Source organism: Harpia harpyja, chromosome 13 (assembly GCF_026419915.1).
Source record: "Harpia harpyja isolate bHarHar1 chromosome 13, bHarHar1 primary haplotype, whole genome shotgun sequence".
In the NCBI taxonomy this organism is placed as follows: Eukaryota; Metazoa; Chordata; class Aves; order Accipitriformes; family Accipitridae; genus Harpia; species Harpia harpyja.
Genome location: NC_068952.1, coordinates 4,534,648 through 4,546,254, shown reverse-complemented (window position 1 = coordinate 4,546,254; position 11,607 = coordinate 4,534,648).

The following is an 11,607-nucleotide window of genomic DNA, read 5'->3' as shown; positions in this document are numbered from 1 at the left end:
GCAAAAGTTATAACTTAGCTGCTGGTTCAGGTAATGGCTGATAAAGCTCTTGAGTTTTAAAGCAAAACTGTATCTATTGACACAGATATTTTGTTTAGAAAAACAAGCTTTGGTTGAAATGTTTGTAAATAAATTAGCTGACAAATATAGCTCATTTTGCTATCTACAAACCAATACTGACTTTAATGCAGAAAGTGATTATTAGCAAATATTTTCCAAATAGCTCACAGAAGCAACATTCAGCTGAGTAATTATTCTTGGAACAATTTGCCACACTGCTGCCTCTGTGCTCGTGGTATATGCGCAAGTGGGTGCCCAAGCCATATGGCATTGTTTCTGCTTCCTAAGTAATAGAAGCGGGCAAAAACCAGAAACAAAATGAACCCTAAATTACAACTGCTTTTCAGTTTGAATTTTGAGCAAGCAATTATATGTACTAAAATTCTTGAATCTTTGCAATTTCTGAATATTTCACTGAACAAACCAGTAGCTAGGCAAAAAAGCTCCTGTAATAGCAACGACAATGCAGCTTTTCCCAGAAGATATCACAACATGATCATGCATTTTATTCACAAAAACATAAACCAACCTTTCTTCAACCTGACCCATTCAGCCTGCTCTATTAGTTTTTCATCATACGACTCTTAGTGAGTCTGAAGTTCTGGACACAGCAGTCATTTGCTGCAAAAGAAGGTATAGCTGTGTCAAAGTGTAAGTTTTTCTGAGTGTGTCCTACTAGACAGATATTTAAGGGCTCTACAGCTGCTTGGATAACACTGAAAAAGGCATTTCTGTTTCCCGTGCGCCCAATGTCTGGAAGGACACAAGACCACACAGTTCCACAGCCCCAAACCTCTGTGAGCTTCCCCTGGCACCCAGCCCACCCCCTGCTACCTCCACAGGGAAACTCTTCTGCTCATGGCCAAGTCAGGGTACACAAGCCCCAAACAGCTGCATATCTCAGCAGTGGAGCTGAAGGAATAAATCGATGCGGGTCCATTAGCAGCCTAGTCCCTGTTTCACCCAACTGAAGCATCACACTTGCCTCTTCTGAGGGACAGCTATATAAGCGCAAACTGTATGGAGCTGGAAAGCAGCTCGAACAACTTTCAGCCCATCATTGCATTATTTGGGTTTTGCTTTGACACAGCAGGAGGGTTACACAAAGATAGACCAGATCCTGAATAGGAGGCAGCATCACCATATGACTGATCTACTGTATTTTGGGGAAGGGAGTGGGAGAAGAACAACAACCACCAGGCTGCAGTGTGGTTTGCCTGCTCATCACAAAACCTTTCCAACACGTCTAACCAGCAATCTCGTGACCAACAACTGCAAAACCTCTAGACTCCTGTGTAGCACTTAAACAGTTAAATATATTTCAGTGCAAAACCCCCTACGTCCTCTTTACAAGTAGGAGTCAATGTCTTACCCTGTTTCACATCTGGCCATCACTTCTTTTTTTTTTAAGCTGTGTAATTAAGAGCTTATATAAAGTTGATTTAAAGAGAGCCTGCACTCTGGATGACTCCACTGAGAGTGAGGTAAAAGAGCCTTGACAGGTCAGGGTTGGGTTCATTTGCTTTGTTTCCTCGAATATCTGAAGTTTCAAGGAGGGGTCCTAGGGAGTGCAAAGGATCTGAACAGAGGTGTGACTGGAAACCAGATCCCTTGGGGATCTTCAGTTCTTGTCTAATTCATAGATTTCCCAACAGCTCACATCAAGCACTCTGAAGCAGAGATCACAGCTGGGTTTATGCCCTCCATTAGGATAAAATACTGTATCTGCCCATGGCAGGTCTCTTGCACCTTGCTCTAAAATACAGAGCCCAGGACTGCCAGAGACAGGACTCTGGACAAGACAGGTGATCTAAGCCCCATCCCACCTGTCAATTCACACATTCCTAATTAAGCACACCTTGTCTCTCACCTTGGTGAAACAGGCCAGTTAAATTAGCTGCAGCTTTATTCCTCTTGCAAACCTCTGCCTAACTTTCAACTAGCTGATTTCACAGCCATTTGCAGCCCTGTAATTAACAGCTTATTTATAAATACCGTCTCAAGCTTCATATGCAGTGCTGGCAGGTGGTCATCACAGCTCCAAAACCAGGTGCCCACTCCAAAGCAGATACACCTTCGTGTCTGCACCAACATTACACCAAGGCAATTTCAATAATGTATAGCCAGCGTGTTTCAGAGTGCTCAGCAAAGGTTTGTGGGTTTGGGTGCAAGTGCTAAGCACCCTGCAGAGGCTATCTGAGGGCTAATCAGAAAGAGGGAGTGAGCAGGAAACCACAGAGCAAGGTAAGGGATGAGGACAGCTGTCAAGGAGGCAGTTTCTTGTTTTCAGTCAGATCATTGACCCTCAGCTCCAGATCCAGTCCCTATTCTCCTAATACTTTACTCACTGTGCGAAAGCAGTTTGGTGCTCACCAAAAAAAGGGGAGTTCTTCATCTCAGTCAGCCTGTTACCCAGTCAGGCATCCACACCCCAAACCAGCTGCAGGAACCAGCCCTCTGAAATGAGGCTGGAAGCTCTCTGAAGAGCATGATGAAGCAAAACTGAAGCAGTTCCTGAATTTCTTCCGAGTGAGTAGCACTTGTTTAGCACATACTCTTTGGTGAGGTATTGGGTGCCTGTGGGGAGGCATTGGGAGTGGGGTGCTGTGGGGCAGTCTCTGTGAGGAGAAGCCGCGGCCAGTCCCGCAGCTGCCCCACCACAGGGCCCTGCCCAGCCCCTCAGACAAAATGGCAGCACCTGGGGGGAAGCGTGCTTAAGGGAGGGCAAAACACCACAAAGACAGAGAGGAGTGAGGAAAAAAAATGAGAGAAACAGCCCTGTGAGCACCAAGATCAGAGAAGGAGGAGGTGCTGCAGGCATCAGAGCAGGGATTGCTCTGCAGACCCCAGAGGGGAGACCATGGTGGAGCAGGTATCCATACTCAGCCCACAGAGGACCCCACACCAGAGGAGGCAGACATTTCCTGAAGAAAGCCGTGGCCCGTGGAAAACCTGTTCATCCTGAAGGACTGCAGCCCAGGGAAAGTACCCACACTGGGACAGGGGAAAAGTGTGAGGAAGAAGGAGCGGCAGAGAGGAGCTGTTGTGGACTGACCGCAGCCCCCATCCCCCTGCACCACCCCATCGAGGGAGACACGGGAGGTAGAGGTGTCAGGAATGAAGGGGTGAAGCTCAGTCTGGGACAAAGGGGAGGGGAAAGGTGCTGTTTCACTTTTGCCTTTGTTTCTCACCATCCAAATCTCTTTTAACTGGCAATAAATCAAATTAATTTTCCCCAAGTCCGGTCTGTTTTGCCCATGATGGTAATCGGTATGTGATCTCCCCATCTTTATCTCTGCCCATAAGCTTTTTTCCATCTTATTTTCTCCCCCACTGTCCAATTGAGGAGAGGGAGCAGGAGAGTGGATGGGTGGGCATCTGGCAGCTGGCCAAGGTCAACCCACCACAGATGACATTGCTGCACTGGCACTGCAGTGACAAGAGGAGATGAAAAATGTAGGATCTCCATGTAAGCTCCAAGAGAAACATGGGGTGACCAGACTCCACAAAACCCACTCTAATTGCTACAAGACGGCTCAGATACAAAGGCAAAAGGTACCAGTATAAAACACTACACTAACTCCTAGAGGCCCCCTTTGGCAAGGCCTGGAAAGCAAGGGAAGATATCTGCAGCTGTTTTAAGACTTCTCATCCCTTGCAGCTGTATTCATATTTCTAAAAGGAAATTACAGGGCTGCACTTGAGTTCTACCCTTGAGGCACACATCAGAGTTGAACTTGCACAGTCACTCATTTTTGTTTCCCCCCCGCCTCTAATGAACAAGGATTTCTTGTACACATACACCTCCCTTCTGCTCTGTCAGCCTTTCCTCTCTTCACATACTGAGCCGGAATTGTTTCCCATTAAATCATACTTTAAACCCTTTTAGAGTACAGAAATGCAGAATGCTGCAGTTAAGATAGCTGGAGCAGATGAGACACACACCCCCCCGTGAAGCCTCCCTTCTTTTCAATATATTACAGTACTACCATACAAAACAGTGTTAAATGCTGTTTTTTTAAATGGCACTGTTTATTTGGCCCTGGCAAGTGAGAGGTGTTAAACCAAAGGAAGGACTGCGAAACAGAGGGATGCTGAGAGGAACAAGAGCAGGCTATCTTAGGAGATGCTAATCCAACAACTGAAAGCATCGAGCTGACTGGGGAGGTTAACGGAAGGAAGATTTGTACAAGAGAATCTACTCTAACATAATCCTTCAACAGCCATAATGCGATGACACTTGGAGCCTCACTCAGCAAGCCCTATTTTTGACGTTCAGGGCATTTCTTAGCAGATGCAATTAAGGCTCTAATCTTAAATCCTCAGGAGAAAATAAGTCTTTGGCCTCAAAGTTAGAGGCTTTGTCTTATCAGTCATTTCCTCTCCTGAGTGACACAGTGACATCAGCTCCTGTACCTGGCCTCAGCGTTGTATGCTGAACTCCCTGCGGCAGTTCGCTAGCTCTCAACAGCCTCAGCAAATGGCACCTACGACTCTCCTGCCCTCCCAGACCTCGGCTACTCTCTCCACCAGTTTAATGTCCCAGCACATCAATGACATCTCAGTATCAGACCCCCTCAAAAGGGCAGCCTCTGCATAACCACATACTTCAGTCTAGAGCAGAAGTTTCAGCTGTGGCAAATGCCACACTGCAACCATCACTGCCTTCAACAGATTTGTGGAGACATCAAGGGGGAAATACAGCCTTTACAGAGGAACTAACGGAGGCATTTATTTAGAATAGTTTTTTTGCAGTCACCCCCTGAGGAACATAACGATGTCCCAGAAATATGGCTATCCCTGCGCTAACTTCAGCATTTTGCTCTGATCTCCTCCCCTTTTCACACTAGCCCCTAGCAGCAGGGAAAGGGCTAAGTGTGGACAACAAAGCAACATCACCAGGTTTTAGGACTGGCACACCAGCCAGCAAAGAATGGGGACTTGCTATTTCAGACCACCTGCGTATTCAGCCTGTTCACCAATAAATTAGGCTTGGTTCTTTTGGGAGGTGCTTTTTGAAGCCATGGGAACTAAAATTACACTTTAAAATCAATGATAGCTGAGATTCTGCACACACTAGCAAAACTTCATGCAGCAGAGAAACACACTGTACAAATTAATTTGGACACATAGACCACACTTATTCAACTCCCTTTTCTACAGATATCTTCTCACAAGGACCAGATTGGCATCCTTTATGGTCCCTGAGTGCACTTAAGTTCTGTGTATTTCCAAAAGTGCTATCACTGCTTTATGTAAAAACTGATTATCAAGTTCTTTCTTTTCTTCTGTCACTCCAACATTTTAAGAATATTGCAACAGCCTTCCCCACAGAGGGCACAGACTGATGCAGCGCGAGACAGAGAGCCAAAAGTCACATTCAAAGGGGCACATGCTGAGGCTTGCCTGCATGATGGATCACAAAGGCAGCGCAGATGGAGGTGGAGTACTACAGCAGTTTTGTTATCTGCATTTTCCCCACAATTTTGCAAAGCAATCACCAGCTTAGAGCTGCAAACTGAAAGACAAGAAAAACCTGCCTCAATGGTTATTTTATCTCTTCCGATCCCCCCAAAATATATACCCCTTTCTGAGGGTCTTTTAGGTGTTTCACTGCCTCACCCAGCAACAGAAGCAATCTGACATTTGGTCAGCTTTCCAAAATAGTTTGGATTACAGCACTGTTATCAACACATCCATTTTTAAATGCTAGACTATGACTAGTCCCAGGAACACCACTGCTTCCCAGAGCAGTTCTGAACAACACGAAGAACTGAGAGCATCTCGCATCTGGTGAGCAGCTCTGGAGCAGGATTTCACTTGCACTGCTGCCCACTGTACTACCCCTCAGCAGCGCTCCTTGCCAGGACTGAGTAGGAAACAAAATTTTCAGGCTGAAGTCTGAATTCAAGATGGATGAATTCAATGGACTTGAATTTTAAAACAAAACCAGAAAAAAACACAACAACAACAACAAAAGCCACCAAAAAACCAGAACTGACATAATTGGGGATTCTTTTATGAGTACCTAAAGGAGATTAAATGAAAATACTAAAGTCAGTTTAAAAACTATCAATTCCAAAGAAAAAGTCAGCAGTTCTGTTAGAATACTAAAATAAAATGCTTCAGCCTCTCCTCAATAAAAACAGCCATAAACTGTCAATATTTCTCTTTAATTTTTCCCTCCTTTATCATTCACTTCGCCCTCTCCCTTTTTGGTGCATCAAACTATTAGTCTGCTCAAAATTCATTTCTTCTGCAAATGTACCATTTCCAAGTTGAATTGAAATCTCATTTCAAACTTCAAGCTTCCAGAAAAGCAAATTATTGAGACACCACTTCTGAGCTAAGCGCAAGCTTGTGTCACTAACAAGATACGCTTGTCCTAAAAGACAAACTAAAAGGAGATCATCCGCAAAGAGCAGTAAGGACACGGTTCTGACCCGTGGTGCGAAGACAAGGGTGACCTTACCAGGGACACAGGAGGAGGATGTTAATCAGCCCACCAGCGTGTGCAGCGTGGTTTCCTACTTGCAACATTTTGGAAGCACCAACAAGGACCTGGATGCCACCTAGTGCTGTTCCACTCAGGCTTTAATTGTATAGAAATGCAAGTGTTAATTTTTCCCATCTTTTACAGGTTCAGCACATCGTGCATCAGGCTGGCTTGATCATCATTCCAGTGAGGTGCCTTTGGAAGATCCAGGGATGTGCAGCCAAAGAAGCCTCCTGCGCAGCAGATGGTTGCGGTTCTTCTGCTTGCAGTTTCTAGCAGTGGTCATCACGGCACTAATACACATTAGAAAAATTCATCTAGAATAAGCAAAGATTGGCAAACTAAGTTAGAATTTATGGACCTGAGGAGGGGGCGGGGGGGGAGGATGGGGGAGGCAACAACCCCTGGAAGCACCAACCAAGCTCCAAAATTTTTATCAGACCTCTTCACAAAGCAGCAGCAAGTGCAGGTTTCAGTGCCTTACAGAGGGAGTCTTCTGTGGAATTACCTTAGTTAGAGAACAATTTATTTACAGATATGAGGGAAAAAACCTTCCTATAAACATGAAAATATTTCACTGGAAATGAGAAGACTGTAGAAAAGGAATTGTCACTTTAAAACTCCTTTTATTTAAAGGTAAAGTCATTTAGTTTGAAGCATCCACCAGAGTTCATACTTTCCAGAACAACCTTCCCTTCATTCTATTAGTTTCCTCCACTAAATGTACCCCTTTACCAAATCTTTAATTGTATCTACAAACTCTATTTCAGCTACACACCTTGCTTTGGGGAGCCTGAACGCACAATAAAGCTTCAGACAACCACAGGTTTGGAGAGGACCCAAGCTCCTTCCAACCTACAAGTGCTGGAAGCCAGTCAGCTCAAAAAGTGACTACAAGTACCTGTGTTCCTACATTTCCCGAGTTCACGCCATGAGATTTTTTGTATTGCAGAAATCTCTGAACCGACACAGCGCAACTCCATCAAAAGCAGATTCTACCAACCTTCACTGTCAATCGCCATTCTCAGAAAACCCAGATTCAGCTGGGGGCAGAAAACATTTCTTTGATCCGATTACAGAAACTTCCAACTTGAGGCAGTTGAAAGGGTCATCAGTTCCTGTACCAGACATTCTGTGTGATATCATTTCAATCTGACTTACCTCTACACCACCTTTTTGGGAAGTGTCACAAATGGTCTCACCCGATTCTGAGTGGGAAGATTTTTAATACTTTCATTGATGTGGACATGAAAAAGATTCTTGTTGATGCCAGTTTCCCACAGCAACTGTTGCCGTGGTTATAAATCATTTATTGCCCCCCATTGGCCAACAGCTGAATATAAAGAATGAGTTTACTATGTGCGAGAGAGCATGACAAACACGCAAGCCTGCTCCTTCTGAAATATGCCATCAGGCACCGAAATACTGTTGACTGTTTTATTGCAGGGGCTTTGGGAAGTCACTAAAATAACCAACAGACAAATGCTCTCTAATGTTGAAAGAAAACAGTCCTCCAATTCACAGATGCAAAGATCGAGGGGGTCCTAAGCTTGTGTGTGCAGTAACCATTATGGGAGGAACCTAGAGACAACCCCCTCCCTGCCAAGCCCCCATGGAGCTTAAGGGAAATATTTTCTTCTCAAGGACAAAATGCACCATTAATTCCTTAAGTTATTCCTAAATAACTTAAAGTGCTCATTACTGAGCCAAGGTATTTGAAATAACCTAGTTAACCCCATCTCTGTGATTAGAAGAGCTTTGGATAGGCTCCAGGTCTGACCATGACTTCACTTCCCCTCCTAGATAATGTGAGATTCACTTACACAAATCTTATTTATCTCTCATACCTCCTCGCTGAGCAATTTTGTATCTTGCTGCCAAAACAGAAGCAGACATGAAGGCACTTGGACAAAATTTTCCTCATGCAGAGGCCCAGGCTCTCTTCCAAGCAGGATTTTCTTTATGATCTTCTTGATTTTGTGAGGGCTGGGTATAAGGTAGTTTTGGAGAAAAGATCCAAGACAGACGCTATGTTTTAGGCAGCAGTTGAGTCAAAAACAATCATGCTGGCAACAACCAAACATGTTTTGGCAAGTTATTTCCTCTGCTTGAGTGCAGTGATTTCCCGCATGTTATTTCTGCAACCCCAACAGGAAGTGGATCTCTCTCTCCAGTTCAAAACAAGCCATTATAGATGTTTAAATGAACCGAAAAACACCACAGCTGTCACAACGTAAGAGCTGAGGCATCGAGACACCATAACTTAATATTGCATGCTACCTGCTTTACAAGATCACCTCCAAACCACAGCTCCAGCAGCCCTCCCAGTGACTCCAGGTGCTCTGCACACCCCGTTAGAGAGCTTAGGGACCTACATGCTGGCAGGGAGATGGCAAGACTGATCCCAAACCCAGTCCCTAACTGGAAGGGTACGCCACCTGGTTGCCAGCCAAAGTAGCAGTCACCCACTTTAACAGACTCAAGATGTAGGAATGATTTTTCCTTCCAGGGTTCATCATACCACCTTCTAAAGCAAAACTGAAGTTTTAAGTCGCCCACCATAAATTAACCTGAAAAGCATCTGTCTTTTCTAAAAAACAGGGAAACAAAGAGTCTCCTGGATGGTTCATCAAGGTCCCACAGCTGTGAGTTTGGACAAACCTGCTCTCACAGCTGTGAGTTTGGACACAACTGCAAGGAAACAGAGTGTCTGCCACAACCATCTCTCTCCAGCCCCCTCCTTCCAGGATGCAGGGAACCAACATCCCAAAGGCCACAGATGAGTTTCTTAGAGGCAAAACTGTGCACAGAATGAGTTTTTCTTATCACCAGACAGTTCCCTCCCACACAAAGAAGGGTGAATACAGTACCAAGCACTTGTTTCATCACAAGACAGCCTAAACTACTACTTGGATATCAAGCTATATGCCATCTCCATAATTTTCACATGCAGCTTGCAAATGTCTACATGCTGATGTTCCCAGTACTCAGGAATTTTCCGAGAACTAGTTGTGCATCCTAGATCTTTCCTTCTTTTCTCCCTTTCCACATCCTCCTCTACCCTGCCTCCGACAGCACATTTTGCTTTTGTTTGCTTCTTCTTAACCAATGTCATTGAGATAGTTATTTTGCGACAGAATAGCCATTAGCAAAAGGAATTTAAAGGATGAACGAAAAAAAAATGTTTTTTTAAAAAATCAGTTAAATCACTTCCCATAGCATGCAGGGAGACCAAGAGCAAAACATCTATACTCCAAGTCCTTACACAGCGGAACCTTTAACAGACACAGGTGCACATCCCACATAGGCAGATCTTATTCCCCTACCAAAGTTCCGAGAATCAGGTGAAACACTGAAATATTTAGCAAGACAGGCAAAAAGCACCTCTTGCACCACATGCTGGTGTAGTACTAAGTCCCTTTGGAAGTAGAACCATAACAAGAGGCGAGAATGAAAGCCACACCGTCTTACAGCAGGATGCATTTAGCAACAATGGGATCATAATATTCTCAAAGGCACAATTCACAGGTTCCTCTTGCCTGGTAAACCAGGCAAAGGAATTTTTGTGGAGCTGGTTTGACACCTCCTGGCCATCTGTGGTATTGCGCCTTATCACATTCAAAGTTTATTTACTTTTACAACCTGGAAATAAGGCCATCACCACATGAAAAACAGCAAACAAAAATCCCTTATGCTGCGCAGTGGTGCCTGGACAGATGTGAAATACACACCTATAAACGGGACACAATACTAGTTAGGCAAATAAAAGCTAAAGGACACCTCAGTCTCCACCCCACTGATTTGTTGACTGCCCAAGCGCAGAGGCTTGCTCTGGGCATACCTCAGACTCTTTACACAAACCCTCATCCAACCTCCACTGCTCTGGATGAGCAGCTGGTCTGTCCTCCTTAATCTCTTCATTGCTCCAAAACTACCAGGATTAGGGCTGCAATGGAGGACTTACCCCATTTCCAACCTCTTTCTCCAGACAATGCTGCATCTTTGGAAAACGAAGACGCAGCTTAGTCATCAGCTGGCTGCAACCTTGACTTTGCACATAAATAGTTGCCAAGAATTAGAAAGTGCACAGAATTGTCAGTTATCAGCTCTAAGGTGAGGGAGATTTTTGGAACAACCAGCCCAATTGCTTGCAGCTGCCATAGCCAAACAGTTTCACACAGAACAGCTGCCTGAAGATGATGCAGGCAGAGGGCTCAGAAGACAGTGTGACCTGGCTGTCCTAACACCAGAGTAGGAGACCAGAACTCATAGCCCTGCTACCAGCTTGCTGTCTGATACTGAAACAGATTTGCAGAATCTCAATATCGTCAAGACCGAAGAACAAACAAGATGTTCTTGAAATCCCCCTCCTCTTCCTGCTGCCAGGTTCTCCCACAGCTCGACTCCTGGAACAGGTTTCAGGTGCACTGAAACGATGGACACAGGTAATGCCTACCTTACAGGTACAATGGGGAGTGGTGGCAAGTTTCCAGTGCCACCATTCCCCATACCCAAACAGTGCCAACAAGATACTCAACCTGCTCTTTGACCCCAACCCACGGCTCCTGCTTTGACTTCTGGAAAGGCTGGGACACAGATACATGTAGGACCTTGCATAACCAAAATACAGCTGCTCCTTGTGTTATTCCACACCCCAAAAGCTCATCAGACCCATACTCACCTGAGATGCAACAGACCTTCATTCACACCCCTCTTTTGCCCGATTTGAAGCCTGCCTGCATATGGTAACATCAGTACTGGTTGAAAACTTTCACGTCAGTTCAGCCTAATTTGGTGGCTTGTGTGAGTAGAGAGCACACAAGTGTTGGCATTTATTTTCACAGCATCTCAGAATTAAAAAAAAAAAAAAGCCCAGCTTTACAAATTATTAAGACACTAATTTACTGTCAGTTAAAACCCTCCAAAGACTGGAAGCCTCCAACTGCTGGCCTTCTACCTCCAGCTCTCCAAAAGACAAAACACGTCTCTTCCAGCTTTGTCAGTGACACAATCCCCTACACCCCCAGGCAATGCTGCAACCCCAATGCAAC